This window comes from Corythoichthys intestinalis, chromosome 8 (assembly GCF_030265065.1).
Source record: "Corythoichthys intestinalis isolate RoL2023-P3 chromosome 8, ASM3026506v1, whole genome shotgun sequence".
NCBI classification, from domain to species: Eukaryota; Metazoa; Chordata; class Actinopteri; order Syngnathiformes; family Syngnathidae; genus Corythoichthys; species Corythoichthys intestinalis.
The window spans coordinates 30,579,866-30,599,743 of record NC_080402.1 but is presented as its reverse complement, the minus strand read 5'-3'; the positions used below and the strand labels follow the sequence as shown (position 1 = coordinate 30,599,743).

The 19,878-nt window shown below is 41.5% G+C and overlaps 1 protein-coding gene across 4 annotated transcripts in view; it reads left to right on the top strand.

Annotated features, from left to right (window-relative positions):
- The window catches only part of LOC130919915 (trinucleotide repeat-containing gene 6C protein-like), a 310,124-nt gene that overhangs the window by 237,468 nt on the left and 52,778 nt on the right, over window positions 1-19,878 (top strand). The window lies entirely within an intron of this gene.

Below are 19,878 nucleotides of genomic sequence, written 5' to 3'. Positions count from 1 at the left end.
CCAAGTCGTTCAGGAGAGGTAAAACGTTTTTCCCTTTTGCATGTTTGCCATAGACAATTCTGCACGTTGATGCAAAATCAGCCAAGCACATTTCTTCAAATTCAGCTGCTTCGGGTCTGCACTGATATTTATCAAGCAAGCCAGTCATCCACACTTGGACGGATTCGTCCGTTTTGCTCTCAAGGTACGAGAGAGGGTAACTCATTTTTAGCGCGTTGTCACTTGTCGGTACAAAAATCACACTGCGTGAGGTCTGTTTCATATGCAAGCCGCATGCTCGCGCGACGCACTCTTGGGCACTGACTTCCCTTTTTTTAGAATACGCTTGCATTATTTGTTTCATTTCATCGCTCTCGTTGACATTTTCATTGTGGGCGTTGTCAATGACAGATTTCAGATATTGGCTAAGACCGTGCTCCGCTTTAGTTATGTAGCTACAGATGTATCCAATGCAAGCAAAGGCATCAAGAATGAATTGAATATCCATATTGGCATTCCATGCGAGCAGCAAATGCCGATTGTAGTTGTTCACCCAGCAGTCTTTTGGATCTCGTCTCATCAAAATGCTGCTCGTTTTGGCCGACATGCGCAAACATTCTTTGTACTTGTCATACGTCAACTCACATTTAGCCAGTAGATCGGGCCAAGTCAGGGATGTGAATTCGGGGTCATTCAGCAAATGCTGAACTTCAGTAAGCTTGTTTTTTGCGAAATCCAATTTCGCCTTGTACTCCTTAAAATCTGCGTCATATTTATCCGGATTCTCCGCACAGCGTTTTGGTGCCGACGGTGGCTTTACAGTCATTGTGGTCAAACACGGCTGTTTTGGAAAGCCAAAGCGGCAACTCGCGCCAGGTTTTTTGACACATGTTTTGGAGTGATTTTTGCTGTGTCTTTGAACTTCTGTGACCATTTTGTACAGTTCAGGGTCCTTTTCTTTGTCCGGCAGCTGAGCTGTGATGTAACGTTCCACAAAATCACAAACTTCCTTCTCCGATTGATCTCCACACACTGGGGCACCTTCCACCCATATGAGACAATGAATATGAGGGCTCCCTCTGTGCTGAAACTCCAGTCGGTAAAAGTGGTCAACAACCTTTCCAAGGGGCTGCGCGGGAGACAGCATAAGATCTCTAAACAGGGCTTCCACACGTTTGTCAAACATGCGCATGGCCGTCACTGGATTACTGCGTAGAATTTCACACTTGGTGGCCCAGTCGAGTTCCTGGAAATTCACTGTTTCCCCTTGTTGCCGTTTAATAGCTTTGATGACTTCTTCCCAACGCATCTCCGCAGCAGAAAATGTGCAGAAGAAGGTAGGCGTTCCCAACTGTCTGATCATTGCAAACAGATCTTTAGTTGTCTTTTCCCAGTATGCTGGGGTGCCTCTTAACGGAACCATAAAACGAACTGCATCTTTGTTTCGAATCAGTTTTTCGACCTCAGTCTTGTCCTGGAGCATCCGATTCGTTATTCGCCGACCATCTCTGGTGAGAGGTTTGCCTTTGCGGAGCTGAATTCGCATGCTGGAAATTGCTAAGTTTATTTCTGTCACAAACTGAGCAAAGAACAAGTAGTTTGTGTCCCTGGCAAAACGTTCATCGACACAGCAGAGGCGCGTCTTGAAATATTTGCTGGGTGTCAGTTTTATTGGTCTGTCTTCATCAAGTGTGTTTTCCCCTGTTGGAAATTGGACAGGAAAAGCCATGGCCTCAAGTTTGGGTGTCTTGAAAAAGCTCACTGGGTTATTTCTTTCCGCGGGAGCAACACAGTAAATTCCTTCACTAAAAGTCAGAATGTCCTCAGATACATCATTTGGTTGTAAGCAAGATTCAAGTATGACACCGCCATTTGGTTCATCGCCATCAGTGTGTTCGGGATCCTTTTGCTGCTGCTGTGTTTCATCAGTTGCCCTGTCATCAACTTGTGGGTCACCGTTTTTTCCACTTAATGCGTCATTCTCAAATGTGTTTATTTCCTGCATATCTGCATTATCATAATCACTGTCGTTCATCGATTCATCTGAGCTACTGAGTGTAGGATCACACAATTCTGCCTCACTTCTAATGGTGATGTCACTGTATTGCGGATGTATTTGTTTCAATTTATTGAGAGCACTCACTAGATTGGACCAGGTGACAGTTTGAAAAACTTGATGGCCTTTGTAGCATAACCTTCTCTTGAGTTTCACTCTCAACACCTGGGACCTGCTTTTTAGTCTCGGCAAAGAGTTCACTGTTCCTTGGATTTCAGATGGGACACACACCACATTTCCGCGAATAGATCTTTGTTGGCCTTTGGGCAAAGGAACAATTTTTGCAAAAGCTATGCATTTGGAGATGAGGTGTCTCTCCAATATGTTTAAACCACACAGTTCAGTGGGAATATCTGCAAGTTGGAGATTGTTGGCCACAGCGAGGGCTGGCATTTGACCATTTTTCAGATATTCATGGCATGTGTGGCAAATCCAAACTCTGGACCTTTCTTTTGGTACTTGACATGTTGGCTCGCATTCTTGAGTACAAATATGGACATACTTCCCAGTGAGGCAACTTGCCACAGTTTGCTCATTTTTCGTGAACAGGCTGCGCTGGCAAAGTCGTACTTGGTTTGGAAATAACGCCCTATTACAAACCGTACACGGAAATGTTGGCCCAAATGTAACATTTTGTTTGAATAGCTCAACAGCTTTTAGGATTTCAGAGTCATTTCTTTGGCTACATAACTCATTAATGATTCTGTATTTTTTTAATATCCTCGTTGCGGTGCACGTTTTGTTAGTGCTTCGTGAATTAGCTTTTGCTTTCATAATCCCTCTCATAGTTTCCCTATGTTTGGATCTGAAGTCAGAGTCGCTGGAATAACGGTGTGTTATGTAGTTGCGCTGCTTTTCACGAAAAACATCCTCTTTGTATCTTTGTTTCATGTATTTGCGCTGCTTTTCACGAAAAACATCCTCTTTGTATCTTTGTTTCATGTAGTTGCGCTGCTTTTCACGAAAAACATCCTCTTTGTATCTTTGTTTCATGTAGTTGCGCTGCTTTTTACGAAAAACATCCTCTTTGTATCTTTGTTTGATGTAGTTGCGCTGCTTTTCACGAAAAACATCCTCTTTGTATCTTTGTTTGATGTAGTTGCGCTGCTTTTCACGAAAAACATCCTCTTTGTATCTTTGTTTGATGTAGTTGCGCTGCTTTTCACGAAAAACATCCTCTTTGTATCTTTGTTTCATGTAGTTACGCTGCTTTTCACGAAAAAGATCATCTGTGTACCTTTGTTTAACACTAGCGCGATGTCTCATTTTAAACGAATCATCATTCCTATAACGATGTGTGAAGTTGGAGAGGTGTTTCATTTTAAATTCATTATCCATCATGTAACGCTGTTTAAAATGAGACTTTTGTTTTACTCGTAAATGCTTGTCTTGTTGATAATGAGTGGAAACATAAGTCCTTTTACGTTGTTGTAACTTTTTAGTTTGATGGTATTTTTGCCTTTTATCACTGTTGTAACACCTTAGTTTTAGCTCCTTTTTCATTCTCACTTCATTTTTGTCATTCAACCTTGACTGCGCCTTCTGCCGCTGTCGTCTTAGAATTTTTTTTCGTTTTGATTTTTCAATTCTTGACACGTTTGGCATCTGTTTATGTGGAGCAGCACCTTTTGCTGGTAAGACCACGTCACTGTCTGTCATCTCGTTGCTATGGCGTTGTACACTGGCTTGCGTGGATTGGCTCGTCACAGGACATGAGATTACCTCACCTACTTCTTTGCGTGGTCCGTCATCAATGTGCGTTGTCACAGAAGAAAGATCGACACATGGCGCCATCTCTTGGTCATCCACAGGCATATCAACAGGTTCAAAAAGAACTGGCATAATTTCGTACTGACAGTCAGCACCTGTGTCCATACTTACGAAAACTTCAATTAACTTATCTATTAAGTCATTCAAATTTTTGAAAACCATCATTATGGCAGTACCATTGCGAGTATCATGACCATGACGATCTCTCGAATGGGGATCAAAGTAGCCGTACATGCCTTGCTCGTCTCGGAAAATCGCTATGTACATGGCATTCATGACAATAAGAGCATAGTTAACTTCTGACATTAGGCACTGAAGTCTGTCACGAAGGCTCATAATTTCCACATCACCAAATGAAGACATAAAAAATCCATACATTGATTGACACTTTATTAAAAGAAACTGTTTCTCCAAACCATTCACAAATTCTGGAATTTCATCAGTTGCTAATAATGCGTTTTGGAATTTTCCTTGGACTTTCAACGCAGACACTGTCCGCATGTACAGTTCATTGCCTCGGTCAAGGACAAGATCCAGTTCAGCACTTGTCACCTGCTTGATTTCATGGAGAACGGTTAGAAATGTGGCACAATTTACAGAACATTGAATATTTCTGGATTCGCCGTATTTCGTGTGGGCCTGGCTGTAAGATGCCAACACATACGTTACTAAATCATGTTGGATAGGCGTCGTTACCTCCACAGGTGTGTTATGCACCAACGCTGCAACAGCTGAACTTGTCTGAAGACAATGGGATAAAACCTGGCTCTCAGCTGCTTCACATGAATGCGCTGTCATGTCACAGAGAAGTTTCTCTTCATCTCTCATCAGTGAGGTGTCAACATTGCGTCTCTGACGCGAGGTGCCATTTGATATGCCATGATAATTTCTGCGTGTCTTACGCATGCTTTCATTTGCTCTACAATGATCATGTGTGCCATGATCATCTTTGCGTATCTCACGCAATGCTCCATTTTTCATACCAAGGGCTCTACCAATGCCGTTGTCCGAATTTGCATCAAGATGTGCAGCAGTGACAGAGAAATCTGCAGAAGCTGCAACAGGTGCCTGGGACTCAACGTTTTTATCACGCTGTTCCCAGCGCAACTTTGTAGCTTGAGATCTCTTGCCCTTTTTTGGCATTTTATCAGTTGTTTGACCAAGGGCTGTATCAATGCCGTTGTCCGAATTTGCATCAAGATGTGCAGCAGTGACAGAGACATCTACAGAAGCTTCAACAGTTGCCTGGGACTCAGCATTTTTATCACGCTGTTCCCAGCGCAACTTTGTAGCTTGAGATCTCTTGCCCTTTTTTGGCATTTTCTTTCAGTGGATCAATGGACTTAGAAGGAAAGTAGGCAGAGACAACAGAAAGAGCAGCGACAAGAGGGGATTGTGGGTCTGCAACAGGTCGTCTACCACAGGTGAACTGGCCTTCTGCAAAAAAAAAAAAAAAAAAGTATTTTTTAGGTGCTACAACTTTCCAATTTCTCCTGTGCCAAAGGAACATCATACTTCTTCAGACATCAAAAATCATTGAAACAAATAGATAAATAAAATAAAAAATCTTGTGTTGGCATTCCAATTTGTGTACCACAGTAATGATTTTTTTTTAAGAGTGCTTGGCATCAAAACGGTTGAAAAGCACTTGTGAAAAAACAGTGAATACAACCTATACAGCATTGCAATGTAGTAGTCTGAATTGTAATTATACAACATTTGTTAATTCACTGGTAATGAAATCAAATCCAATTTACTGGTTTGGTGGGCATTAAATGATCATGCTTCATACCATGCTAGAACAGAAATATTGAGGGGTTTCCTCAGTTTGAGTGTTGTAAGTAATGTGGCAAAGTTGCTGTCATGAATGTAAAACCAGTTCACATTTAAAGCAATTGTAGTTGCTGTCAATGTGTTAAGATGTTGCTATTTTTTCCACACATAAAATCATTAGAGTATACAACAACAGCCAGGTGATTGAGTTGATCATCCTTGAAGGTTGAGATCCATTCTGGCCCCCACTTGTGCATTTTGTCGTTGTCTCATTGGGCAAGACACTTTACCCTTGTTGCTCCAGTGGGTTACAGCATCACCTTGCATGGCAGCAGCACCTTGCATGGCAGCAGCGGCAGCAACAGCGGCCCATTGGTGTACGTATGTTAACTGAAAGCGACTTCACGTAAAGCACATTGTAATAGGCAATACTACCAAATTTGTGTAAATGTCACAACTGTAACAAGCCAAGGTTTAAACAAATTAAGAACAATTCATAGATCTTAAAAATAAAATTAGGTTTTGATTGAGTTAAACACTAGACTAAATGGATACGAATGGAGATATATAGAAATGACAAAATACTTTTACTTACTGGAAACATTTGTTACAGTTATGACTTATGGCTGTGGCATCCACGAGAATGGCCTATGTAAGTTACATGACTATGTTGGAATACAATTAATAAAAAGACATTCACAACAAGCGTACAATTTGAGTCGTAATAAAATGTCAAGTTATTTTTCTGTCATACTATGATGATTGCGAGGGGAGAATATCATCAAGTACATTTTAATAAAATGTCAAGTTATTTTTCTGTCATACTATGATGATTGCGAGGGGAGAATATCATCAAGTACATTTCTTAAAAATCACATTTCACATTCTGAATTAATAAACACTTAAAACATTTACATTTTTAAACAGCTTTCAATCCATTTTCACGAACACATTAAAGTAAGTGTTTCATTTAAACAAAATGAATTATACAGCATGCCAAAAATAAACACATACCATTGACTAGCTGCATATTTAGCATTCACAGTGTGCCAGTATCTGCTACTTTAGCCACTGGCGAGTAGCACTGGCCTAATACTAATCGTTAATTAGCAAGGTTATGCTAGCTTAGTCACGTGCGAGTAGCGCTAGCCTCGTGCTACTCATTGATGAGCATGTAATTTACACAACGACAGTATAACCCTTATACAATAATATTCAACACTTCTTCAACTCTGACTGGTTTCCATGAATTCTCGAACAAGACATAGTTTATCAAAATGACATCGTTTTAAGACGTTGGATCATTGAATGACGTTAAATGGCTAACGTGCTTTTCATCACGTTATGCAAGCACAATAACTCTAAAATAATGACGTTTATATTGATAATCATTGCACTAGCTGACAGCAAAACGCTTCACGCTCATACATTTTACATACATACAATTTATGGGGGATAAAACCCACACATACAGAAGAAAAAAGCTTATAAAATACACGATGCCTATTTTTGAACACTTACCTCGAACGGGAAAAAACCAGTCTGAATCCAACAGCCACGTGTGTCGTAATGGCAATTCGACCCCAGATGCGTTCAAGTGACATCGGAAACTTAACAATTTGTTCCTCACTAAAATCTTAACGCTAGTTCGACATTGCTGGCTCCTCAAATTCAGTTGATAAAGCTGTTAAAAAGAGAGATAAAAAAAAAAAAGGTTATGTTGAGGTGCTGGCGAAAGTGAAACGGAAGTTATGTGGAGGATTTTACTGAAAACACGAATGCAACACATAAGCATTATAACACATTTTGTAAATTAAAAACATGAATGTAAAAGTGAAACTAAAAATGGAAATAAAACGATACATACAGGCGTTGCCTCTATATATTTTACAAGCATCAAAAATGCAGGTAGACTCGCAGGTGTGTTTTTCTCTCCATGATGAGTTCGCTCGCCCGGATATTTCGTCGTCTTATTCTGACTTGTGAACTTCTCAGTTCCATCTGGATAACTCAGTGTTATTATTGCTGCCTTTGATGCGGGAGGTCGTAGGTTCGAACCTTAGTCGATTCTACATTAGCTTTTCTCAATGCCTCTACCGCAGAATGGGCGGTGATTTTATATAGAGATCACACATACTTACTAATAGTGGATGGATAGCTCAGTGGTAATGTCACTGACTTTAATACGGTAGGATGGTGGTTCAAATCTCGGTCAGTGTCAAGCGTGTCCTTCTTTATGCGTATACCTCAGAGTGGGCGGAGAAATAAATACCATGACAACACATGCCAACGTCCAACGATCGGACGGCGCTGACTTCCAACGTGGGACAGTGAAGTGACGTCAAAAGAGCGGATGACGTCCCACGAGCGCACGGCACCGACGTCAAAAGAGCGGATAAGGCCGACGTACAACGATCGAAAGGCCCTGACGTCAAAAGTTTGGATGACTTTGACGTCCATCGAGCGGATGGTAATGACGTCCAACGAGCAAACGGCGCCAAACTTTGGACGACTTTGACGCAAACGGCGCCAAACTTTGGACGACTTTGACGTCCATCGAGCGGAAGGGGCTGACGGATCGGACGGCGCTGACTTCCAACGTGGGACAGTGAAGTGACAACGTCTAAAGAGCGGATGGCGCCGACGTCAAAAGTTTGGACAACGTTGACGTCCAACAAGCGGACGGGGCGGACGTCCCACGAGCGCACGGCGCCGACGTCAAAGCGGATGAAGCCGACGTTCAACAAGCAAACGGCGCCGACGTCCAACGAGCGGACGGTGACGACATCAAAAGTGCAGACGGCGCCAACGTCCAATGAACGGATGGTGATGACATCCAACGAACAAACGGCGCCGACGTCCAACGTCAAAAGAGCGGATCACCGACGTCCAACGTCAAAAGAGCGGATGACACCGGTCCAACGAGGGGACGTCCCCGACATCCAAAGTGCTGACGCGGCCCACGTCCAACGAGCGGACGTCCCACGAGCGCACGGCACCGACGTCAAAAGAGCGGATAAGGCCGACGTCCAACGATCGGACGACTCCGACGTCAAAAGTTTGGATGACTTTGACGTCCATCGAGCGGACAGGGACGACGTCGCCAACGTCCATCGAGCGGACGTTGCCGACGTCCATCGAGCGGACGGCGCGGACGTCCAACGAGCGGACGGCGCGGACGTCCAACGAGCGGACAGTGACGTCAAAAGTGCAGACGGCGCCGTCCGACGTCCAACGAGCGGATGGTGACGACGTCCAACGAGCAAACGGCGCCAACGTCCAATGAGCGGACGTCCCCGATGTGGTTGGACGTGGCCGACGTCAAAACTTTGGACGACTTTGACGTCCATCGAGCGGACGGGGCCGACGTCCAACGAGCGGTCGGCGCCTTCAATGGAATTGGGGAATTTTGGGGGACATGTCCTATTGATATCTGGTCATTTCCTGTTGATTTGGGGATTTTGAAAACGAATGGGAACAAATCTGGACGTCCATGGACGTCAATGGAAGCACCCCCTATAAGCATCAACGGAGTTGCGGACGTTTGGGAGACATGTACTATTGATATCTGGTCAGTTTCTGTTGATTTGGGGAAATTTCGTTTTTTCCCCATTGAAAATGAATGGGAATCATTTTGGACGTCCATGGCCGTCAATGGCATTGACATCCATAGAGTCATTTGAATCCAAGTACATTAAAATGAATGGGAATCATTTTGGACGTCCATGGACGTCAATGGCGGCACCCTTCATAATTGTTAATGGAATATAAGTGCATTGGCATCAATAGAATGAACAATCATTAAGAAATGCCATTGGAAATGAATGGGAAGTTTGGACGTCCCTGGACGTCAATGGCATCACCCTCCATAAGCGTCAATGGAGTTGGGGACGTTTGGGGTATACGTCCTATTGATATCTGGTCATTTTCTGTTGATTTGTAGAAATTTAGTTTTTTCCCCATTGAAAATGAATGGGAAAAATTTTGGACGTCCATGTAAGTCAATGGCAGCACCCTTCATAAGCGTCAATGGAATTGGGGAAGTTTGGGGGACACGTCCTATTGATATCTGGTCATTTTCTGTTGATTTGGGGTAATTTTGTTTTTTCCCCATTGAAAATGAATGGGAAAAATTTTGGACGTCCATGGCAGTCAATGGCATCGACATCCATATAGTCAATTGAATCCAAGTACATTGGCATTAGTAGATTCGACATGCATGGCCGTCAATGGCATCAATGCAATGTAAATTCCATTGGAAATCCCATTGGAAGTGAATGGGACTTTTCCCATTCAAAATGAATGGGATAGTTTTTGGCAAATTTCCGAGGAAGCGTAATTTTTTTCCAAATTCTGTATACAACTTTTATGCCCCTCACCGTCCCGGAATTTTTGATGGCCAAATTATGTGATTTGGTCAAAAATTGTAGGACCAGATACATTTTTAAACTTTTTTTTTTTTCACGGAAAATTGCCGTTTACGGATGAACGGAAAAATTTTCGGGGCCATTTGTAAAGTTTCCTGTGTCACGCGAAAATTCCAGTCGTGCCGATACCTGAACGGTGCCGATCGGTCTAACGGTTCGGGCTGTGAAGCGCGCGTTTTTTTTCCATTCAAAATGAATAGGAAAGTTTTTGGCAAATTTCCGGGGAACCGTAAATTTTTGCCAAATTCTGTATACAACTTTTATGCCCCTCACCGTCCCGGAATTTTTGATGCCCAAATTATGTGATTTGGTCAAAAATTGTAGGACTAGATACATTTTGAAACTTTTTTTATTTTTCGGAAAATTGCCGTTTACGGGCGAACGGAAAATTTTTCGTGGCGGTTTGAAAAATTCCCATCGTCACGCGAAAAATCCGGTCGTGCCGATACTTCAACGGTGCCGATCGGTGCTACGGTTTGGGCTGTGCGTTGGCTCAAAAAAACGCGGAGAATTATTGAATAATAATAATAATAATAATAATAATAATAAAGTTGCACAACAACATAACCTTGTTCTTTCCTTCAGAAAGACCAAGGTAATAACTAGAAACTGCAATTTCGGGAGAAATTACACACCTTGGTCTTTCCTCTGTGGAGGTACAAATCTTAGCCCCACTCAGGTCTATCAATAGAATGGACCATAATGCCAGTCATTGGCACTAAACAAAGTTAAAGCCATTAGAAAAGATTGGGAGAATTGGACGTCCATGGCCGTCAATGGCATCACCCTCCATAAGCGGCAATCCAATCAGGGACATTTGGGGGACACGTCCTAATGATATTTAGTCATTTTCTGTTGATTTGGGAAAAAAAAAAAAAAATCCCATTGAAAATGAATGGGAAAAATTTTGGACGTCCATGGACGTCAATGGTATCAACTTACATAAGCGTCAATGGAATCCAAGTACATTGGCATCAATAGAATGAACAAACATGAAGAAATGCCATTGGAATTAATGGGAAGTTTGGACGTCCATGAACGTCAATGGCATCACCCTCCATAAGCGGCAATGCAATCGGGGACATTTGGGGGACACGTCCTAATGATATCTAGTCATTTTCAGTTGATTTGGGGAAAAAAAAAAAATTCCCATTGAATATGAATGGGAAAAATTTTGGACGTCCATGGACGTCAATGGTATCAACTGACATAAGCGTCAATGGAATCCAAGTACATTGGCATCAATAAAATGAACAAACATGAAGAAATGCCATTGGAAATGAATGGGAAGTTTGGACGTCCATGAACGTCAATGGCATCACCCTCCATAAGCGGCAATGCAATCGGGGACATTTGGGGGACACGTCCTAATGATATCTAGTCATTTTCTGTTGATTTGGGAAAAAAAAAAAAAATCCCATTGAAAATGAATGGGAAAAATTTTTGACGTCCATGGACGTCAATGGTATCAACTTACATAAGCGTCAATGGAATCCAAGTACATTGGCATCAATAGAATGAACAAACATGAAGAAATGCCTTTGGAAATGAATGGGAAGTTTGGACGTCCATGGACGTCAATGGCATCACCCCCCATAAGCGGCAATGCAATCGGGGACATTTGGGGGACACGTCCTAATGATATCTAGTCATTTTCTGTTGATTTGGGGAAAAAAAAAATTTCCCATTGAAAATGAATGGGAAAAATTTTGGACGTCCATGGACGTCAATGGTATCAACTTACATAAGCGTCAATGGAATCCAAGTACATTGGCATCAATAGAATGAACAAACATGAAGAAATGCCATTGGAAATTAATGGGAAGTTTGGACGTCCGTGGACGTCAATGGCATCACCCTCCATAAGCAGCAATGCAATCGGGCACATTTTGGGGGAAACGTCCTATTGATATCTAGTCATTTTCTGTTGATTTGGGGGAAAAAAAAAATTTCCCATTGAAAATGAATGGGAAAAATTTTGGACGTCCATGGACGTCAATGGTGTCAACTTACTTAAGCGTCAATGGAATCCAAGTACATTGGCATCAAAAGAATGAACAAACATGAAGAAATGCCATTGGAAATGAATGGGAAGTTTGGACGTCCCTGGACGTCAATGGCATCACCCTCCATAAGCAGCAATGCAATCGGGGACATTTGGGGGACACGTCCTATTGATATCTAGTCATTTTCTGTTGATATGGGGAAAAAAAAAATTTCCCATTGAAAATGAATGGGAAAAATTTTGGACGTCCATGGACGTCAATGGCAGCACCCTCCATAAGCGTCAATGGAGTTGGGGACGTTTGGGATATACGTCCTATTGATATCTGGTCATTTTCTGTTGATTTGGAGAAATTTAGTTTTTTCCCCATTGAAAATGAATGGGAAAATTTTTGGACGTCCATGGAAGTCAATGGTGGCACCCTTCATAAGCGTCAATGGAATTGGGGAAGTTTGGGGGACACGTCCTATTGATATCTGGTCATTTTCTGTTGATTTGGGGAAATTTTGTTTTTTCCCCATTGAAAATGAATGGGAAAAATTTTGGACGTCCATGGCCGTCAATGGCATCGACATCCATATAGTCAATTGAATCCAAGTACATTGGCATCAGTAGATTCGACATGCATGGCCGTCAATGGCATCAATGCAATGTAAATTCCATTGGAAATCCCATTGGAAGTGAATGGGAACTTTTCCCATTCGAAATGAATGGGATAGTTTTTGGCAAATTTCCGAGGAAGCGTAATTTTTTTCCAAATTCTGTATACAACTTTTATGCCCCTCACCGTCCCGGAATTTTTGATGCCCAAATTATGTGATTTGGTCAAAAATTGTAGGACTAGATACATTTTGAAACTTTTTTTTTTTTCACGGAAAATTGCCGTTTACGGACGAACGGAAAATTTTTCGGGGCCATTTGTAAAGTTTCCTGTGTCACGCGAAAATTCCGGTCGTGCCGATACTTGAACGGTGCCGATCGGTCTAACGGTTCGGGCTGTGAAGCGCGCGTTTTTTTTCCATTCAAAATGAATAGGAAAGTTTTTGGCAAATTTCCGGGGAACCGTAAATTTTTGCCAAATTCTGTATACAACTTTTATGCCCCTCACCGTCCCGGAATTTTTGATGCCCAAATTATGTGATTTGGTCAAAAATTGTAGGACTAGATACATTTTGAAACTTTTTTTATTTTTCGGAAAATTGCCGTTTACGGGCGAACGGAAAATTTTTCGTGGCGGTTTGAAAAATTCCCATCGTCACGCGAAAATTCCGGTCGTGCCGATACTTGAACTGTGCCGATCGGTGCTACGGTTTGGGCTGTGCGTTGGCTCAAAAAAACGCGGAGAATAAGATGAATAAAATAATAAGTACAACTAGAAACTGCAATTTCGGGAGAAATTACACACCTTGGTCTTTCCTCTGTGGAGATACAAATCTTAGCCCCACTCAGGTCTATCAATAGAATGGACCATAATGCCAGTCATTGGCACTAAACAAAGTTAAAGCCATTAGAAAAGATTGGGAGAATTGGACGTCCATGTCCGTCAATGGCAGCACCCTCCATAATTGTTAATGGAATCGGGGAAGTTTGGGGGACACGTCCTATTGATATCTAGTCATTTTCTGTTGATTTGGGAAAAAAAAAAAATTCCCATTGAAAATGAATGGGAAAAATTTTGGACGTCCATGGACGTCAATGGTATCAACTTACATAAGCGTCAATGGAATCCAAGTACATTGGCATCAATTAAATGAACAAACATGAAGAAATGCCATTGGAAATGAATGGGAAGTTTGGACGTCCATGAACGTCAATGGCATCACCCTCCATAAGCGGCAATGCAATCGGGGACATTTGGGGGACACGTCCTAATGATATCTAGTCATTTTCTGTTGATTTGGGAAAAAAAAAAAAAATCCCATTGAAAATCAATGGGAAAAATTTTGGACGTCCATGGACGTCAATGGTATCAACTTACATAAGCGTCAATGGAATCCAAGTACATTGGCATCAATAGAATGAACAAACATGAAGAAATGCCATTGGAAATTAATGGGAAGTTTGGACGTCCGTGGACGTCAATGGCATCACCCTCCATAAGCAGCAATGCAATCGGGCACATTTGGGGGAAACGTCCTATTGATATCTAGTCATTTTCTGTTGATTTGGGGAAAAAAAAAAAATTCCCATTGAAAATGAATGGGAAAAATTTTGGACGTCCATGGACGTCAATGGTATCAACTTACATAAGCGTCAATGGAATCCAAGTACACTGGCATCAATAGAATGAACAAACATGAAGAAATGCCATTGGAAATTAATGGGAAGTTTGGACGTCCATGGACGTCAATGGCATCACCCTCCATAAGCGGCAATGCAATCGGGGACATTTGGGGGACATGTCCTATTGATATCTAGTCATTTTCTGTTGATTTGGGGAAAAAAAAAAAATTCCCATTGAAAATGAATGGGAAAAATTTGGACGTCCATGGACGTCAATGGTATCAACTTACATAAGCGTCAATGGAATCCAAGTACATTGGCATCAATAGAATGAACAAACATGAAGAAATGCCATTGGAAATTAATGGGAAGTTTGGACGTCCATGGACGTCAATGGCATCACCCTCCATAAGCGGCAATGCAATCGGGGACATTTGGGGGACATGTCCTATTGATATCTAGTCATTTTCTGTTGATTTGGGGAAAAAAAAAAAATTCCCATTGAAAATGAATGGGAAAAATTTTGGACGTCCATGGACGTCAATGGTATCAACTTACATAAGCGTCAATGGAATCCAAGTACATTGGCATCAATAGAATGAACAAACATGAAGAAATGCCATTGGGATTTAATGGGAAGTTTGGACGTCCCTGGATGTCAATGGCATCACCCTCCATAAGCAGCAATGCAATTGGGGACATTTGGGGGACACGTCCTATTGATATCTAGTCATTTTCTGTTGATTTGGGGAAAAAAAAAAAATTTCCCATTGAAAATGAATGGGTAAAATTTTGGACGTCCATGGACGTCAATGGCAGCACCCCCCATAAGCGTCAATGGAGTTGGGGACGTTTGGGGTATACGTCCTATTGATATCTGGTCATTTTCTGTTGATTTGGAGAAATGTAGTTTTTTCCCCATTGAAAATGAATGGGAAAAATTTTGGACGTCCATGTAAGTCAATGGCGGCACTCTTCATAAGCGTCAATGGAATTGGGGAAGTTTGGGGGACACGTCCTATTGATATCTGGTCATTTTCTGTTGATTTGGGGTAATTTTGTTTTTTCCCCATTGAAAATGAATGGGAAAAATTTTGGACGTCCATGGCAGTCAATGGCATCGACATCCATATAATCAATTGAATCCAAGTACATTGGCATCAGTAGATTTGACATGCATGGCCGTCAATGGCATCAATGCAATGTAAATTCCATTGGAAATCCCATTGGAAGTGAATGGGACTTTTCCCATTAGAAATGAATGGGAGAGTTTTTGGCAAATTTCCGAGGAAGCGTAATTTTTTTCCAAATTCTGTATACAACTTTTATGCCCCTCACCGTCCCGGAATTTTTGATGCCCAAATTATGTGATTTGGTCAAAAATTGTAGGACTAGATACATTTTGAAACTTTTTTTTTTTTCACGGAAAATTGCCGTTTACGGACGAACGGAAAAATTTTCGGGGCCATTTGTAAAGTTTCCTGTGTCACGCGAAAATTCCGGTCGTGCCGATACTTGAACGGTGCCGATCGGTCTAACGGTTCGGGCTGTGAAGCGCGCGTTTTTTTTCCATTCAAAATGAATAGGAAAGTTTTTGGCAAATTTCCGGGGAACCGTAAATTTTTGCCAAATTCTGTATACAACTTTTATGCCCCTCACCGTCCCGGAATTTTTGATGCCCAAATTATGTGATTTGGTCAAAAATTGTAGGACTAGATACATTTTGAAACTTTTTTTATTTTTCGGAAAATTGCCGTTTACGGGCGAACGGAAAATTTTTCGTGGCGGTTTGAAAAATTCCCATCGTCACGCGAAAATTCCGGTCGTGCCGATACTTGAACTGTGCCGATCGGTGCTACGGTTTGGGCTGTGCGTTGGCTCAAAAAAACGCGGAGAATAAGATGAATAAATAATAAGTACAACTAGAAACTGCAATTTCGGGAGAAATTACACCTTGGTCTTTCCTCTGTGGAGATACAAATCTTAGCCCCACTCAGGTCTATCAATAGAATGGACCATAATGCCAGTCAATGGCACTAAACAAAGTAAAAGCCATTAGAAAAGATTGGGAGAATTGGACGTCCATGGCCGTCAATGGCATCACCCTCCATAAGCGGCAATCCAATCAGGGACATTTGGGGGACACGTCCTAATGATATCTAGTCATTTTCTGTTGATTTGGGGAAAAAAAAAAAATTCCCATTGAAAATGAATGGGAAAAATTTTGGACGTCCATGGACGTCAATGGTATCAATTTACATAAGCGTCAATGGAATCCAAGTACATTGGCATCAATAGAATGAACAAACATGAAGAAATGCCATTGGAAATGAATGGGAAGTTTGGACGTCCGTGGCCGTCAATGGCATCACCCTCCATAAGAGGCAATGCAATCGGGGACATTTGGGGGACACGTCCTATTGATATCTAGTCATTTTCTGTTGATTTGGGGAAAAAAAAAAAATTCCCATTGAAAATGAATGGGAAAAATTTTGGACGTCCATGGACGTCAATGGTATCAACTTAGATAAGCGTCAATGGAATCCAAGTACATTGGCATCAATAGAATGAACAAACATGAAGAAATGCCATTGGGATTTAATGGGAAGTTTGGACGTCCATGAACGTCAATGGCATCACCCTCCATAAGCGGCAATGCAATCGGGGACATTTGGGGGACACGTCCTAATGATATCTAGTCATTTTCTGTTGATTTGGGGAAAAAAAAAAAATTTCCCATTGAAAATGAATGGGAAAAATTTTGGACGTCTATGGACGTCAATGGTATCAACTTACATAAGCGTCAATGGAATCTAAGTACATTGGCATCAATAGAATGAACAAACATGAAAAAATGCCATTGGAATAAATGGGAAGTTTGGACGTCCCTGGACGTCAATGGCATCACCCTCCATAAGCAGCAATGCAATTGGGGACATTTGGGGGACACGTCCTATTGATATCTAGTCATTTTCTGTTGATTTGGGGAAAAAAAAAAATTTCCCATTGAAAATGAATGGGTAAAATTTTGGACGTCCATGGACGTCAATGGCAGCACCCCCCATAAGCGTCAATGGAGTTGGGGACGTTTGGGGTATACGTCCTATTGATATCTGGTCATTTTCTGTTGATTTAGAAAATGTAGTTTTTTCCCCATTGAAAATGAATGGGAAAAATTTTGGACGTCCATGTAAGTCAATGGCGGCACCCTTCATAAGCGTCAATGGAATTGGGGAAGTTTGGGGGACACGTCCTATTGATATCTGGTCATTTTCTGTTGATTTGGGGTAATTTTGTTTTTTCCCCATTGAAAATGAATGGGAAAAATTTTGGACGTCCATGGCCGTCAATGGCATCGACATCCATACAGTCAATTGAATCCAAGTACATTGGCATCAGTAGATTCGACATGCATGGCCGTCAATGGCATCAATGCAATGTAAATTCCATTGGAAATCCCATTGGAAGTGAATGGGACTTTTCCCATTTGAAATGAATGGGATAGTTTTTGGCAAATTTCCAATGAAGCGTAATTTTTTTCCAAATTCTGTATACAACTTTTATGCCCCTCACCGTCCCGGAATTTTTGATGCCCAAATTATGTGATTTGGTCAAAAATTGTAGGACTAGATACATTTTGAAACTTTTTTTTTTTTCACGGAAAATTGCCGTTTACGGACGAACGGAAAAATTTTCGGGGCCATTTGTAAAGTTTCCTGTGTCACGCGAAAATTCCGGTCGTGCCGATACTTGAACGGTGCCGATCGGTCTAACGGTTCGGGCTGTGAAGCGCGCGTTTTTTTTCCATTCAAAATGAATAGGAAAGTTTTTGGCAAATTTCCAGGGAACCGTAAATTTTTGCCAAATTCTGTATACAACTTTTATGCCCCTCACCGTCCCGGAATTTTTGATGCCCAAATTATGTGATTTGGTCAAAAATTGTAGGACTAGATACATTTTTAAACTTTTTTTATTTTTCGGAAAATTGCCGTTTACGGGCGAACGGAAAATTTTTCGTGGCGGTTTGAAAAATTCCCATCGTCACGCGAGAATTCCGGTCGTGCCGATACTTCAACGGTGCCGATCGGTGCTACGGTTTGGGCTGTGCGTTGGCTCAAAAAAACGCGGAGAATAAGATGAATAATAATAAGTACAATAAAGTTGTAGAATATCATTACCTTGTTCTTTCCTTTGGAAAGACCAAGGTAATAATAAGTACAACTAGAAACTGCAATTTCGGGAGAAATTACACACCTTGGTCTTTCCTCTGTGGAGGTACAGATCTTAGCCCCACTCAGGTCTATCAATAGAATGGATCATAATGCCAGTCATTGGCACAAAACAAAGTAAAAGCCATTAGAAATGAATGGGAGAATTGGACGTCCATGGACGTCAATGGCGGTACCTTTCATAATTGTTAATGGAATCGGGGAAGTTTGGGGGACACGTCCTAATGATATCTAGTCATTTTCTGTTGATTTGGGGAAAAAAAAAAAATTCCCATTGAAAATGAATGGGAAAAATTTTGGACGTCCATGGACGTCAATGGTATCAACTTACATAAGCGTCAATGGAATCCAAGTACATTGGCATCAATAGAATGAACAAACATGAAGAAATGCCATTGGAAATGAATGGGAAGTTTGGACGTCCATGGACGTCAATGGCATCACCCTCCATAAGAGGCAATGCAATCGGGGACATTTGGGCGACACGTCCTATTGATATCTAGTCATTTTCTGTTGATTTGGGGAAAAAAAAAAATTCCCATTGAAAATGAATGGGAAAAATTTTGGACGTCCATGGACGTCAATGGTATCAACTTACATAAGCGTCAATGGAATCCAAGTACATTGGCATCAATAGAATGAACAAACATGAAGAAATGCCATTGGAAATGAATGGGAAGTTTGGATGTCCATGGACGTCAATGGCATCACCCTCCATAAGAGGCAATGCAATCGGGGACATTTGGGCGACACGTCCTATTGATATCTAGTCATTATCTGTTGATTTGGGGAAAAAAAAAAAATTCCCATTGAAAATGAATGGGAAAAATTTTGGACGTCCATGGACGTCAATGGTATCAACTTACATAAGCGTCAATGGAATCCAAGTACATTGGCATCAATAGAATGAACAAACATGAAGAAATGCCATTGGAAATGAATGGGAAGTTTGGACGTCCATGGACATCAATGGCATCACCCTCCATAAGCGTAAATGGAATTGGGGACGTTTGGGGTATACGTCCTATTAATATCTGGTCATTTTCTGTTAATTTGGGGAAATTTAGTTTTTTCCCCATTGAAAATGAATGGGAAAATTTTTGGACGTCCATGGACGTCAATGGCAGCACCCCCTATAAGCGTCAATGGAGTTCGGAACGTTTGGGGGAGACCTACTATTGATAACTGGTCATTTTCTGATGATTTGGGGAAATTTAGTTTTTTCCCCATTGAAAATGAATGGGAAAAATTTTGGACGTCCATGGACGTCAATGGCAGCACCCCCTATAAGCGTCAATGGAGTTCGGAACGTTTGGGGTATACGTCCTATTAATATCTAGTCATTTTCTGTTGATTTGGGGAAATTGAGTTTTTTCCCCATTGAAAATGAATGGGAAAAATTTTGGACGTCCATGG